Source organism: Chenopodium album, chromosome 7 (genome assembly GCF_948465745.1).
Source record: "Chenopodium album chromosome 7, dcCheAlbu1.1, whole genome shotgun sequence".
Lineage (NCBI taxonomy): Eukaryota > Viridiplantae > Streptophyta > Magnoliopsida > Caryophyllales > Amaranthaceae > Chenopodium > Chenopodium album.
In genome coordinates, this window is record NC_137840.1 from 24,631,830 (window position 1) to 24,648,740 (window position 16,911).

A 16,911-nucleotide genomic window follows, 5' to 3' on the forward strand; every position below is an offset into this window, starting at 1 on the left:
AACACCATGGGGCACTTACTGCTACACGGTAATGCCATTCGTGTTGAAAAACATGGGTACTACTAGCCAACGTGCAGCAACTGCCTTACTCCATGACATGATGCATAAAGAAGTCGAGGTATATATCGACAACATGATTGTGAAATCAAAAGACCGTCTAGGCCATCAAGTAGCCTTAAGGAAATTTTTCGAAAGGCTAAGAAAATATAATACGAGGTTGAATCCATCTAAGTGTGCTTTGAAGTCACCTCAAGAAAGCTTTTGGGTTATGTCATAAGCTCTAGAGGAATAGAGATAGACCCAACCAAGATCAAAGAAATCATGTCAATGCCACTGCCCAAGACTGAGAAACAGATTCGAGGATTTATTGGCCGGTTGCAATATATAAGTATGTTCATATCAAAATTGACGACAATATATGAACCACTCTTCAAAAAGCTCAAAAAGAATGTACAACTGATATGGGATGACGAGTGTCAAAAAGCCTTTGAAAAGATCAAAGCCTATCTCGCAAATCCTCTCGTATAAGCACCAGCATTTCCCGGAATACCTCTTAGATTATATTTGACGGTTACCAAAGAGATAATGGGAGCCATGCTATCACAAGAAGTAGAAGGCAAAGAAAATGCAATCTACTATCTAAGCAAAAAGATGCTCGAATACGAAACACGCTATACACCACTTGAGAAGTTGTGCCTCGCCTTGGTGTGGGCCACACCAAGTTAAGACATTACATGCTAGTGCATACTGTCTTCGTAGTCTCTCAATTAGATCCACTAAAGTATCTATTCGAGAAATCTACACTCAATTGACGCATATCAAGATGGATAGTCAATTTAGCCCAGTTTGATGTAAGGTTTATGCTGCAAAAAGCTATTAAAGGATCTGTGGTGTCAGACTTTCTAGCCCACTTTCCAATAGAAGACTCGATGCCAATACAAGACAATGAATTTCCAGACGAAGACTTAATGGTTACTGAAGATGATACTTGGACTTTGTACTTCGACGAAGCCTCAAACCAATAGGGATGTGGCGTTGGAGTATTACTAGTATCACCTAAAGAAGAACATGTTCCGATCTCCACAAAGGTTGATTTCGACGTTACCAACAATGCTGTTGAATACGAAGCATGCGTGGTAGGCCTTGAAACAGCTTTGGCATTGGGAGTAAAAAGGTTAAGGATATTCGGAGACTCTTCTTTGATTATCAATAAAATATCTAAAAGGTGGAAAGTAAGGAGCGAAAGTCTATCCCATTACCAAACCTATCTGGAAACTATTACCGATCAGTTAGAGAAGGTAGAATACACATATCAACCTAGGGAAGAAAACTAATTCGCTGATGCCTTGGCAAGACTAGCCTCAATGGTTAGGATTCCCATGGAAATCGAGTAAATGCCTCTAACTATAGAGAAAAGGCGCAAACCAGCATACATCCAGGCTATGGAAGACGATGAAGTAGTCCAAGACGAAGAAGAATAAGAAGAAGAAGAAGAACCGTGGTACACGGATATACTCAATTATGTCACCAAAGGAGAATACCCTCCCCACGCTGACAAAAGAGCAAAACGAGCATTAAGACTCTTGGCTTCCCAATATGTACTCATAGACAACGAGCTACATAAAGGGGTACCTAAGGGTCGAGCTCTCTTATTTGTAGGAAAAAAAGATGCACAAAGAGCAATGAGAATAGTCCACGAAGGAATCTGTGGCACACACATAAATGGCAAAATGTTAGTTCAAAAGATAATGCGAGAAGGGTATTATTGGACTATAATGAATAGGGATTGTCGTCAATATGTAAAAAGATGCCCTAAGTGCCAAATCTATGCCAATTTACAACATGTTCCTCCATCCTTGCTCTACACCTATACGTCACCATGGCCATTCTCTACATGGGGAATTGACATCATCGGCAAAATCACTTTCCCAGGAACAGGAGGCCACAAATATATACTAGTAGCAGTTGATTACTTCACAAAGTGGGTCAAAGCGCAATCATACGCTAAACTCACTGCAAAACATGTAGCACTCTTTATCGAGAGAAATATTATTTGTCGATATGGAGTCCCACATGAAATGATAAGTGACAATAGAACTCACTTTCAAGCCGAATGTGAAGAATTGTTACAAAAATATAGCATTCAACATCATCATTCTTCCCCTTACAAACCTCAAGCAAATAGAGCAGTCGAGGCAACTAATAAAAATTTAAAGACTATCATCGAGAAAATGACGGAAAATTATAAGGATTGGCCTAACAAACTTCACTTCGCATTGTGGGGTTACCGCACGTCAATCCGTACATCAACAGGAAATACGCCGTTTTCTTTGGTTTATGGAATGGATGTCGTACAACCTGTCGAACTAGAGATTCCATCTCTACGCATCGCATTAGAGAGTAAACTCGATGAAGTCGAATGGACTAGGGCAAGATATGAAGAATTAATTCTACTCGATGAAAAACAATTAGAAGCTCTACATCACACTCAGTGTTATAAAACTCGTATAGCTAGGCATTTTAATACGAAAGTCAAGATAAGAAACATCAAAGTAGGAGACTTAGTGTTAAATGCATTAAGGAAGAATGTTTAAGATCCAAGGGGAAAATTTAGACCTAATTGGTCTGGACCCTACATTGTCAAAACAATCATGTCAGGAGGTGCAGCAAAACTAACTAATATGGATGGCAATGAGTTCTCGAACATGACAAATCTTGACCAACTTAAGAAATACTACCCATAATTACTTGCGTAGGATAATCAAGAAAGTTACATTTGGCCTGGTTGCTTGAGAAATGATACGTAGGCAACCCTTTACGGGTGCGGCCACTTTGTTTTTTAAAAAAATCTCGCATCCTAGAATTAATTAAAAATTCGACAGAAGATCAGCAAAATATCGGCGTCGTAGAGAAAACACTGGCGCCAGCCGACAACCATCAGCGCCAGCCGACGGCACTGTCGCCTGACGCCAGATTGTTGTGGCCGGCGCCTGTCACAGTTAAGCGGCGCCAATTCACAGTTTAAATTCTGGGATTATTTCGGTGTTTTTCGGAAAATTTTCGACTTCCGTACTCGAAGAATTTCTGGAAAATTAAATTTTTCGGTTTTCATTGCTTTGATAAAATAAATTTAAAGAAAATAATTAATGAAAAGCTGAAATTTTATTAATAAATTAAAATTACATTATTGATGGAATTTTAATAAAGCTGAAATAAATTAACTTTAAATTGAAAATATAAACTAAATTTTTCGGTTTTCATTGCTCCTAATCTTTCTTTTCTTTCCTAGCCCTTTTCCAATTTTTGTCTGCTTCCTCCTCCTCATCCATAACCTTAGCTAGTAGGCATCCTTTAGAGGACCTACATTAAATTTTAGTGTAGATAGTTTCCCCTTCAGCTAGGACTCCATGCTTCTTTTCTACCCAAGCTTTTTTCACTATGGTGTCAGCTTTTCTTTTGCCCTTATCTTTTGTAGTACTTTTCTTCCTATGCATTGCAGGTGTTTTGAATTCTACTCTTTCACCTAAGCGTTCCTTGGCAGGATTCACCCTGTCACCTAGACGACTCTTCACATCAGTTTTACCCTGATTTTCCTTCGAATCCTTGGAAGATTTCTTCAGCAACCACTTCTTCACATCATTGGGAAAGGAAGGAGGAACCTTTTGGGTAATTACTTCCCATAAAGGTCTAGCACTCCAATAAGCATCAAATCTGTCTACTTCCTGGGAGACAGGGAACTCGTAGGGAGGACGAAGATCTCCGGAAGGAATATTCTGAAGCAAGCCGTATTGTCTTTTTACCCTGCAGGGATAGTAATAAGTTATACAGGACAAACTTGGAAGACAACAGAAAGGTCGCTTGTTGACACAAACCATCCTTTCTATTTTCCATCACGGGACGACCCACTTGATAGCAAAATTGCGAGATTCGAAGACCCTTCTCCATTCATGGCGCCCAATCTTAGAGAAGCGTTTCTTCCTCCTCACGAAACAATTCGGAGTGTACTTGTCAATGTTGTCCGGAGGGCTAATTATTTATAGCCATTATATTAGCCACATCTGTAAAAATTGCAATGCAAATAAATTATTATTACTATACAAAAATATATTTTTTGATATCTGTAATTAAAAATATTATTTTTCAACCTGTAATAAAATTGGAGAGCCTCGAAAAGGTGCTTTTGGGTTCCTTTTCAATTCATCAAGACTAATCATAGTCTCTCCAACTATCAATGGCATTGGATTTCTCCCTGATTCAATTTGTTCTAGTACGGTGGTTATAATTGATTGACCCTCATTATTTTTACCACTACTAAGAAAAAATTGATTAAGCATACAAAATAAGAAAGCCCTTCTTCTATATATATGAAAAGATTCGGAAAGAAGTTTATCAAAATAATGGCGAGCAAATTCTTTCAAATTAACTATGTTGCCATCTACTATTTTAGATAAATCTCTTTCATTTAAATTGAAGAAGCGTTCCAAAATCCTTGTAATAATAAGCATCTATTATAGGGATTACTATGAGGTCTATTGCAGAGAAACCTAAAATAGCACCAAATTCTTCCGACAAAGGGCTAATATCATCATACCCTATTCTAAAGCAATGAGTATCAACATCCCAATATTCTAGAGCGGTATGAATAAAATCTAAGTTAAGATCTACCCCTTTGATACCATAAATTCCCCCCCAAGTGGAACAAATCTAATTTTTTTCTTTCTTTGGCGTTAAGAGACCGACACCATTCATTGGTGTATTGGGTAAACGTTTTGGTGACGACAGACATGATATTATTTTTCTAAGGCCAAGAATTATTTTATTTGCTGAAATTATGAAAAGAATCGGCTGGGCAGGGGGCTATTTATGCACGGAATCTGAGCAGTTCTAATCGGGGTAGGATACGGAGTCAGCGCTACTTGGCGCTAGACGCCGCTATTGGAGCCAGACGCCAAAGCTTGACGCCACACGCTAAGTGCAGCGCCTGGCGCTACACCAATACACGTGGCGCCAGCGGGCGCCAATTTACATCAACATATGCGCTTTCTAAAACCGCATTTTTACCTTAATTCAAGTCTGCTATTGACTTTACGGCTCCCTTATCTTTTTCTGAACATCTTTTTATTCTTTTTTTAATTATAATAGCTATTATATTAATTATATTATTCTTTTTTAGATTTTATTTAGGTTAATTTCCAAGTTTTTTATAAACCCAAGTTTTTATTTACCTTTTCCTTTTTTCATTTTTCCTTTTGGGGGAGAATGTCGGATACCCTCTATTAATAATAAAAATGACAGAATTTTTGCGCAAAATTACTTGTCACACTTTCTTACACACACAAACATGCACATAATAATATATATAAAAAATGAAAAAACATGATAAATAAAATAAACTCATAATAGTATGTATATAAAAAATATGTCTAAAAAAATGAGTCTAACTAAAAGGCAAAGTTCTATAAAAAGTCAAATAAATAATAAAAAGCACAGGTACAAACTACGGCGCTGGGGGAGATAAACCCATTATCGCATAAAACTCCGCCGTACGAGGAGTAACCCCTTCACCTGCTCCAGCTCCAGCACCAGTATCATCTCCAATCTTCGCAGGAGGAGGAAAACTGAACGTGGGTCCACCCCACCCAAGATCAACTGAGGCTGAGGCTGCGGAGGCTGCTGCGATGACGAGCCAACCTCATACATCCCACCACCTCTAAGAGCCGAGGTAGCCTCTCCCTGGCCTACCGGCACAACATGAGCACCCTCAAAGGAAGAACTTGAGCCCTCTGCCACATTAGCACGGTCAGCCTCAGAGCAACCGTCTCTACCTCCTAAAGTAGTGCGGCGACGCCTTGAGCTAGACCTCTCTGGATCCTTCCGCACCTCAGGTCTCGTGCAGGTACAAGAAGCAATAGGATGACCCTTCAAAAAGAATTAAAATCAGAAACAAGGTAAAATTGAAGCGGTAATGCAAAACATATGAAAGAAAGACTACCTCTTGAATGGCGTCGTCTCGACGGTTGGTAGCCACATTCCTTATCCGGACAAGTTGGCTCTGGAAGGCATCTATACATCGTGCCATCGCCGAAACCACCTCGTGCGAGAACTAACAAAGAAATAAGTCAGTAAACATGCATAATATATGTGAACAAAAGTTGCAAATAAAAAAGCTTACTCGAGTCTGGTGGCGAGGAATCAACCGCTCTACGAAGGGCTCGTCCTTAGGAGCCGGAGGAATCATCTCCTTAATCGGCCCGTATGTCCCCTGGTAATGGATAGACATACAAGGTGGCACGAACTCAGCAGCATCGTCCTGATAAAGAAAAACCAAATCAGTGAAGCATTACTTGGGGGCTACTTAACGAAAAAAAGCTAAAAAATCGTACTGCCACATCCTCAACCGGTACAGGAACTGGAGCCAACAACGATAGTAGCTCCTCCGCAAAGCATCACCCAGGGATCGAGAAAGATCGCCAAGGGGTATCAGCTCCCTCTGACATGCTCAACAACCTTGCGGCGTCAAACATGTAACGTGATGGAGGAGCAGGAACGACAAAGGTATCGGAGGAATGCTGTCTAGCAACCCTTTCTCCAAGGTATGCAGTCGCTCCATAAGTCCCTAAGAAATAGCGACGCTCAACGGAATACTGTGCGGCTAACCCAGGGACTGCCAGGCTGACCCACGGCCGGTACACTACCTCAAGCTCTTACAAAGGGCATCGATCAGGCGAGAGTCTACCTAAAGCATCACAAAATGGAAAATAAGAAAGAATCATATCGCAATGATCTAGTCTCGGACATATGCAGTGAACATCCCCACACGGCGGCTGCCCCAAGAAGCGCTCACTGGAAACCTGCGCGGCAATGGTCTCGTCGGCGTAGCAAAAGGGAATTACTCGTAGAACCAGATCGACAAGGAGTTAAAATTATCAGCAAGTGCTAGCTAAAATGTAGAGCTAAACTTTATATGGAATAATGTTTACCTCTACAACCCTCCAAAAGCAGGACAGAGCAACATTCGTCTCAAAGGAACGGTGTCGACACGAGTCCCTCAGCGCACGAATGAAGTCAGCGTAGGCCAAGCTGGCCCAGTCGTAAGTCCCGATCCGATGTAGATCACGTACGGAAGGAAGGTAGTAAAGCAGCGCCCTACTACCCTTGTCAGGGGAGAACGTCCCTGACAACAAAATAAGCGCAAAGATGTGCACCCGCTGCTCTCGGGTAGTCGCACCTTCGTCAAAAGCCACTGCCAGATTCGAGCGACGAATCCCCCTAGCACTGAACTGAGACGACTCTACCTTAGCTCGGGCCTGAATAGTAATTGGCTCCAACAGCTCCTCGACCTCAGGAGAAAAGACGTCGATCCCACTGTCGAACGGCAGTGGCACTGAGCTGAACTCCAGTCCTGACCATCATCTCACCCCAGAGAAAGTGGAAAGTGTTGGTGGTGTCCCAGAAGAACTGCACCAGAGCACACACTACATGGTGACCCCCGTTGGAGGCAACCATCGCCTCGGAGGTCTTATACAACGCAGCAAGACCGCAGGACTCCCATAGGAGTCTCGTCTCGACATCCCTGGCGATGTACATCTTGTACAAATCGCCCAAGCCGTCACAGCCAAAACCGTGACAACGTGTCCTCCCGACAATGATACCCCGTCTCACTCTCTCAAAAATATGGTGGACGGGAGAAAAGTACATGGTCCGCTCATCCCACTCGGGGAGTCGACCAAGTGAAGTGGGCGATGCGGCGTCGTCCTCTACGGGCTCATGCTCCCGTCGAGTGTATCGGGAACGTGAACCAGAGCCTCGCTGTCTAGCCATGCTACATTGTGCAGAATTATCATAAATTAAGGTTCTATAGTATCTAAGATTCACCTAGCCGCGTGATACTATGTTTGCAAAAAAAAGAGTACGTAGTAATAAAACATAGCACAAATTCAAATAGAGCATAACGGAATTTTTCAAGCAATCAAACAATTTCTTGCAATACTATAGTAATTATTGTGATAAATTGGACAAGAATTGCTAGCAAAAACATCAAGAACAAACCACATTGCATTCCCGACCTCAAGAGGTCTAACAATGGCAATTCACTCATTTCTTCACCAAATTGAGTCAAACAAGTCTCAAATTACTCCCAATGAAATATATAAACATAATCAAGAAATTTCATGGCATAAAATTTGACAGACAAAGAGAATTGAGCATTCTAAATTTCGAAATTTCATGGAATTCGAATATAAACACATGCAAAATTCAAAAAAACTGGTGTGAGTTCGAAGAAAACTTACATAGATCGGGAAAATAGATGAAAAGAGCTTTGATTTGCAATAAATTTGAGTGAATTTGGTTGAGAAACGAGCAAGAATGAAGCAAAAGAAATTCTGGAGATTTTCGAGCAAAACGCGACGAGCAAGCAGCAAAAATGAAGATGAAAGGGGTATTTAAGAAAATTCCTGTTCTGGCGCCAATCCCAGCGCATGGCACTACGGCTATTTTTGTGGCGCTGATGCTTTTTCAGTGGCGCCAGGATGTTCAGCCACTCAGTGAGGTTGTTCTACCTTTTTGCAATATATTTTGGGTTCCTTGGTACGCCAGTTAGCCCCTTTAAGCAATTTGACACGATTTTTTGTAATCGGCTAGATTGCATGAAATGATAGACCTGATGAAAGATCGTCTCACTTAGCTTAAAGCGCCTAAGCATTGGCTCACTAACAAAAGCCACCGACATAATGGTTCATTCGTAAAAGGCACCGACGTACTGGTTCAAAAGCAGCAAAAGCGCCGACGTACAGGCTTAGCGAAAGCAAAGTTCAAGCGAGCTTTTAAGGATCGACAAGAGGAGATCTTCGGTAATTTCTTTGGAAATTTATCGCAACAAATGAGAATTGTTTCAAGCGAAGCAATCTTCGATAGTATTCCCTTGGAAGTGGAATATTATCAATGCGAAAGAGGATCGTTTCAAGCGAAGCAGTCTTCTATATTGGAAGCAGTTACAAGCGTAGCGGTTTTCAAGCGGGATGGCATTCTCTAGCTTGCAGGAGGTCATCGAAACAACAGTAAAGCAGCAATAAATCAGTTACCTTCAGAGACATATGCTTGACGGTGCAAGATACGCGTTTCTTAACTCTCTTATCTGTTTAACTAACGCTAGTTTGCAGGTATCGGCGTTACAAGAGTGGTTTAGGATCGCAGAATGTTCTGAATAATTCTTCGTCCCTATCGATACTTTGACTGTTGTTTTCAAAACTCGCGTTTCTCCAAACTCAGTCAAAGTGGGAGCTTCTGTAGACACCCATTTGTGTCTCCCCAAAACCAAACCCATTGACGAGTATCTTTCGCGTCGAATCATAATCGAATGAAGTGAAAGTGTAGAAAGTTTAGTGTTGCGGATAGTTTTAATTTTTTTTCTGTTCTCTCGGTTTTTGAAAACTTATTTTAAGAAGTCAGCAAATCTAGTTTGGTTGGTCCATGATATGGGTCTAATAATAGTGTAGTTTGATGGGGCCTGACAAGAGCTTTCAAACGATATATTATAAGCCCAATTCCGATGAATATTGAGGAAGTTATGGCCAATTTACTAAACTGAGCCCGGTTTGAGCCTTATATGCGGCCTAATGATCTAGAGGAGGGCCTAATATAGATTTATCATTCCTAATGCAATTAGGAATGGTTTTAGTCTTCTAGATTCTTCTAGAAGGTTCTTTTCATTCCTAATTCAATTAGCATTGATAAATTGACTTTTTGTTGACTTTTCAGAGTTATAATTAAAATCAAAGACCATTTTTTAGGAAAGTACAATTTTATCCTTCTGTACGCCAATTTTTATCTGATTTAAAGAAAACACGTGATTTTCTGAATCAGCGCCAAACGCCAGCTGTAGCGCTTGGAGCTACGCTTGGCGCCTGGCGCTAATGTTGGCGTCTGGCGCTAATAGCCAGCGTTGGCGCTAGTTAAGTTTTACGTGCGCCAAAAACTCTGTTTTGATATTTTATCTTTTTGGCTGATTTTCTTTTTAAATAACATCGTGAAAACTCCGTTTGGATTCACCAACTCTCATCAAGATTTTCTTAATTACTCTCTCTCTCTCCTCTCTCTCTCTCTCTCTCTCTCTTTTCTAAACGAGCTTCTCTCAAATATAAAAATTCCGCATTCATTAGATCTAGAAACATGTGTATTTCTGAGGGTTTGGTCCCAAATCTCTCTTTCAATTATTTAATTTAATTATTTTGCTTATTATTTTCCTTGAAGTTACTAACATGTGTATTTTGTTATTAGAAAGAGGTACGAGGCATCAAAGTAAGTGCTTTAATGGTTTTTATTGATATTATGATGTACAAATCATGCTTAGATTGTTATTATGATATTCCTAGTATCATGTCTAGGGCAACTTTAATATTAAATATGATTGTTACGATGCCTTTTATGTTCTTCCGAATATTTATGATTATTAGTATCATGTTAGGGTTAAAGTTTTGATCTTTATTGTTTAGTGACATGCTAGGGTTTGTTATTAATCTTGTTAGTATCATGCATAGGATCTTGCTAGTATTATGCTTTAACGTTGATATGATTATTTTAATTATGGTTTATGATTATGATTTTATGATTATAATTATTTTTGTAATTGTTATGATTAATATTATTATGATGTTTATTATTTTGTTGCTTGATATTTATTTTTATTGCTTGATCACATGTTTTATGCATGTTTAAAGGGAATTGGTACTTGTAATCACACTTAATAATATAATTAACAATCTTGTTTAGTGTTAATTATGATTAATTCAAGTGATCGCCAACAATAGTTTATTTGTGCATTAATATTCAACCAACATAGAGAAACAGGTTTAGGGTTAATCCTATTGCTTGTATGTAAGTTAGAAAACGCACATGAATACGATCAGAATAAAGTTGAGGCCTATTATTAGGGCAGGTTCAATCTCTTTTAGGTTGGATTTATACCTTCATCCCCGAACCCTATTTGGTTCAAGACCTTATGGAGTTGACGATCTCTTGGATCGTTAAGGGGTGTAACCTTCACCCTGTGAACGGTTTACAAGTTCCTAAAACTTGTTGGCGACTCTTTTGCTCTATCTTCTTTCCCTTTGGACGCCACCGTACTTTAGTATATGATCACAGTGGGGTTCAAGCTAAGGGGATTAGCGCTTGAAATATTCCTTACAATTGGCCTTTGCTGCTTTTGTCTTTCTACTAGCAGAGCAGCTGCGATTGTTTGGATTGACGCAGAAATGTACAACTGTAATTTTTCATTTAGCTTCGGGCTAATCATTGTTTGGATCTTAGTCAAATGCTCCTTAATACCCTCAAAAGCCTCCTTTTCTGCGGTTCCCCGCTTAAATTCTCTGTTCCCCTTCAACAGCTTATAGAACGGCAAAGCTTTGTTGGCTGACTTCCTGATAAACCTGGTCAGCGGCCATTCTACCTGTCAGCCGCATGATGTATTTTATGCACTTAGGCTCATGTAGGCTTAGGACTGCCTCAACCTTCTCCGAATTTGCGTCTATCACTCTCTCACTGATCAGAATGCCTAAAAATTTTCCTAAGCTCACCCCGAAGACACATTTCTTAGGGTTGAGTTTGATGTTGTACCTGTTCAGAGTGGCGAATGTTTCTTCCAAATCCATGATATGTCCTGCCTGCGTGACGCTCTTGACAATTGAGTCGTCCACTTATACCTTAACATTTCTACCCTTCTGGTGCATGAACACTCTGTCCATTGTCTGGGTTGTGCAAGCTGATCTGTTGGTATCCTAAGAAAGCATCCATGAAGCTCAACGGGGCATGTCCACTAGTTGAATCTACAAGCTGATCTATTCGCGACAGCAGGTAGCGGGCTTTGTTGAGGTTAGTGAAATCAACATACATCCTCCATTGGCCATTTGCCTCCTTTACCATGACCAAGTTGGCTAACAATTCCGGATAATCACAAGGCTCAATGAATCCAGCTTCTAGAAGTTTCTCCACTTCTTCCTGGATGGCCTGATTTTTCTCCATGGAGAAGCTTCATTTCTTTTGTCGTACTAGCTTAATATCTTCCCTCACATTCAACATTTGGACCATGACTGCAAGGTCAATTCCAGGTATCTCATCTGTTGAAAACGCAAAGATGTACTTTTTCTTTCTCAGCAGTTCTATGAGGTGTACCCCCAATCTTGGAGTAATATCCTTTTTGACTTTCATTGTCCTTGAAGGATCACCTTCTATGAGCTCCACTGTAACGTGATCCCCGTTGAGAAGTGGCTTGGCCATTTCCTCCTTTGCAGGCTTAAAATTTTCCATAGCCAGCTTTTGTTCTCCTTTTCCCTGTGGTATTCTTCACGCTTCCTTTTTCTTGACTTTCTCTCAGGTTGCTCAATGGAATTTTGCTCTGAGGTCGGCTGTTGCCTGGTCCTGGTGGGCTGCTTTAGAGTATTTATGTAACATTGTTGAGTCGTCTTTTGTCTTTCCCCGAGCTTTTCCGATTGCCCTTCATTAGTTGTGTAGGCCATGGCAAGGTGGTAGGTGGAAACCACTCCGCCGATCTTGTGAATGAGCGGTCTTCCCATGATTACATTGTATGGTGAAAGAGAGTCTATCACCAGGAACTCTACCCGAACATTGCGTCTTTTTTACCTTTCTCCTACTCGGACTGAGAGCTCAATTATACCCTCCGGGGTCAATTCGGACCCATTGAACCCGGTGACTTCATAACTCACCCTTTTTAGATCTTTTCTGTTTAGCTTTAGATCCTTGAACGCACTGATGTATATGATGTTCGCTGAGCTGCCCCCATCTATCAGTATTCGATCCACTTCCTAATTTGATATTCTCATCGTCACCACCAGCGGGTCATTATGAAGATAGATTATGCCCTTTTGGTCGTATTCATTAAATGTAGCTCGCGGCTGGTTGGGAAGAGGTGTCCATCTGTGCTTCTCATTATAATTTATCTGATGTATCATTTCCCTCAGGTCTGCCCGTACCTTCTTCACTGTTCCCCCGTGCACTGGTCCTCCACTGATCACATACACTCTGCCCTCTGGCCTACTGTCCTTGTCCCTGTCCTTAACGGGACCCCTGTGACCTCTTCTGCGGTCACGACCTGTTCTATCTTCGTCCCTTCTTCTAGAAAAATCAGCGTGCTGCTTGAACTAATTTAGGTACCCTCACCTGACCACATCTTCTATGTTATCCTTCAAATGTGTGCACTCATAAGTGGTGTGGCCATGGTCACTATGGAAGTCACACCATTTGCTGGGATCACAGTTCCTATTAACCATCCTTGGGGGTCGCTGCCACTTATCATCAACTTTGTTCATGCTGAAGATGTGAGACCTCGAGTGAGTCAGCGGGGTATATTAATCGAACCTTCTAGGTCTTCTTCCTCTCTTTGGATCTGACCTTCTTATCCCCACAACTCTGTTCGCTTCTCTACGGCTTTGCTCAACTCTACTTGGCTGGTCAGCCCTGGCTACATTTTCTGCCCGGATGACTTTTGTCTACTTAACTGAGTCTCATGTGGCCTTCTTGCTTAGCATTACTATGTTAGTTTCATCTGCCTTGATGAACTCGTGCGCTTTACCCAGCGCTTTAGCTAGCGTTTTGAGGCACTTACGCCCCATATACGCTCTGAACGGTGAGCCCGGTAGCAAACCACTCTGCATTGCCAGCAGCACAATGGGTGTTGAAACAATGGGTTCATTATTTGCGCCTATCAATGGCATACCGTATTTGAAAATGGAACTAGATCCTAACGGATCGACTGGTTTCAACGCCGTTTTAGCTGCAGCTGACGTCGATCCGATGGGGATGGATTTTTGTGAGATAGTGGATTTAAGTTTTTCGGCGGATCCTTTGGGATCGACAGTTGTTGCTATTGTTTTTTGTGGTGTTAGGTTGGTGTCGTTGGCTTTGGGTATGGGCGTTTGTACAGCTTCCTCCCCGGCCATGGTGGTTTGTCAACTAGTCCCTAACTAAGTAGGTGAACCTCAGATAAGATGATCCTTCCCCTCCTTCTAGCGTCAATTATTCCATGTGTGGGTCCAAGGGTTCTGCAAGGTGACCTGGGCCTCGTTGACAACCTACACTAGGCAACATACATAAGCCTGCCCTCGAGGGTGGCTCGAGGAACCTGATGTATCAATTTTATATAGTATTTTACCCCCGTCCCTTGGTCATAATTAGTAGTGTTTTTGGCTCTTTAGGGCCACTTTTGTTACTAATTGGTGTTTTCTAGTGTTTTCGTAGATTTGGTAGACTTTTGCAGCGATTTATGCTTTTGGAGTATTTTCCCGAGATATTTACGAGCAATCACGAGCACTGGAGAAGCACGACCAGATTTTATAGCCCAGGGCCGGTTGGAGCCATCGAACCGGTGATTAAGGGCTCGATAGAGGTGGTACCGGGGCGTTTGGACCGAGTATTCAAGACCCAAAGAGGAAACCCAGATTGGCCCGAAGAATTGGAGCCCAATAGAAGTCCAAATATTGGCCCAAATGATCACCCCGACCAAAAAGGCTGGCGCCCTGAGGCGCGCCCGGCCGAACGGGAGGAGCGCCCAGTGACGCGCCCGGCCGGGCGCGAGATAGCTATTAAAGATAAAAAGGCGCGCCCGATCGGGCGGTGCCTCGCCCGATCGGGCGCATGTTTATTTAAGAAACAATTAGAGTCGTTTTAATTTGTTTTAGTTTAGGATTTTTGTACGGAGTATAAATACTCCTCCGTAATACGATTTTAGCACCACTTCTTCTTCTCTTAATCCTTTCTCCTAGACTTTCTCTCTCTACTTAGTTTTCTCTCTCTAAACCTTTGTTATTATTTCTTTAATTAATTTCAGAATTATTTTGGTGACGATTTCTCTTCCCTTAATCTTAGTTATTTATTTTATTCCTTTGATCATGATTTATTTTATTGCTTTGCTTAGTTTATATTTAATTATGTGTGAGTAGTTTAATTTCTAGGGTTTGTGGGGACCCATAAATAATATGAAGGGGTAATTTATTGTTGTTAATTATCAATGCTAGATTAATTTCCTATTGATTGATTTAATGCTCTGTGACTAGATTAGGCTTATCTTTTATGCATGAGTTTGACAATATTGATTCAAGAATCGAGAGATGAGAATTAATGTTTAGGTCTAGTTTCAATAGGCAAGTTAATTTATAAATGGTTAAGTGAAGATTCGAGATATGAGATTTAATACCGGTAATTTAATTGTGTGATTGTAATAAGTAGCGAGAGCCCTTTACAATCTGGTTAATTGATGCATTGATGATTGACTATTATTGATTGTTGGTATTGCATGATGATTTCTTATTGGATTGTTTTAATGTTTTACAATTGCGGCTTGTAAAAGTATAACAATATTAAATTGATGAATCGAGCAGATGTTAATTTGATATTAAAGGCTATTTTCGATAAGGACTTAGATCTAGTAAATTGCGAGAGCCTGTTAGATCTATGTTGATTAATAAATTGCGAGAGCCTGTTAATCATGTTATTTATGCAATGTCAATGATTGATTACCCTATTTTTCCCCGGAATATTATTTATTGGTGAACCTATGCCCTAGATCCTTTTATATATTATTTTCTCCCTTTTCTTACTCTTTTTAGTTTAGTTTCATATTCAACTTTTAATATTGGTTACTTAAATAATTTAGATTATAATATTTAATTAGGAGTAAAAAGACTTGTTTCCCTGTGGAGATCGACCCTACTTCCCTATCTACTTTAGTTAGTGAATTAGGTAATTATTTTTGATTAGGGGATATGACTTTACCCTGTCAAAATTTGGCGCCGTTGCCGGGGAAACGGTTTTATTTTTATTTCTGATTATTTTTGTAGTCTAGATTAATTCCCTTTTTGTCTGAGAGGGCGTTAGTTCTCTAAGACAAATCTCATATTTGCTTCTAGTTTTTGTTTATGCCCAGGTGTTCCAGATCAGGTTACATCCCATTCGATCCTGAGATCGAACGTTCCTTCTATAGACAGAAAAACTTCTACAAGCAAATCCTGGCGGATTCTGGTGATAATAACAATAATCACCGAGATTCTCCAACTGGTTCTAGCAATTCAGAGGCATCACCAGACATAGAATCAGAGATGGCGGTTCCAAAGAAACTTAGTGATTATTCACAACCAAAGCTTACGGATTTTCCACATCTCACTCCCACTCCAGCTCTTGATGGGGTTCAATTCGAAATCAAACCCCAATTTAGAACGATGATAGAGAGGAAGCAATTCAGTGGAGCCAAGGGTGAAGACCCGAATCTTCACACTGCCGACTATTGTCAATATTGCAACACCATAAGGCAAGCCGGGGTCACTCAAGACCAAATCAGGGAGATTCTCTTTCCCTTTTCTTTAACTGGAAAAGCTCAATTGTGGTTTAATGGTTTAAATAGAACTACGCTTGGTATAACTGACTGGAAACTCTTGTTTTGAATTTTTATAACAAATATTATCCTGTAGAGAGAACAGCAGTACTACGGAGTGCGATTCACAACTTCGCCCAAGAAGCCGATGAGTCTTTATATGAGGCTTGAGAGAGGTTCAAGGACTTACAAAGAGAATGCCCTCACCACAATTTAGCACAATGGCAGTTAATCCAAGCCTTTTGTAACGGCATTGGAAATTCTTCTAGAATAATTTTAGACTCTGCAGCTAGTGGGAGATTTATGAATCTTAATGTTGATGACGCAGGTCAGGTTATTGAAGATATGGCGATACACAATTCCCAATATGGGAATCCCAGAGTATTTGCTAACAAGGGGAAACATAGCGTCGACTCTGTATCCTTTTTGCAAGCTCAACTGACCTCTATTTGTCAAAAATTAGATAATCTGAGCACTGCTAACGTAGCCAATGTTTCTGCGATTAATAATAATTCTAATGAGGCTTTCTGTGA

At 40.6% G+C, this 16,911-nt stretch overlaps 1 non-coding gene across 1 annotated transcript; it reads right to left on the minus strand.

Moving 5' to 3' along the window:
• Positions 1 to 16,486: 16,486 nt before the first annotated feature.
• LOC145641277 (small nucleolar RNA R71) lies at positions 16,487 to 16,593 on the minus strand. Its single transcript, XR_014115329.1, has one exon. It is a non-coding gene; the product is annotated as a small nucleolar RNA R71 (small nucleolar RNA).
• Positions 16,594 to 16,911: the final 318 nt, after the last annotated feature.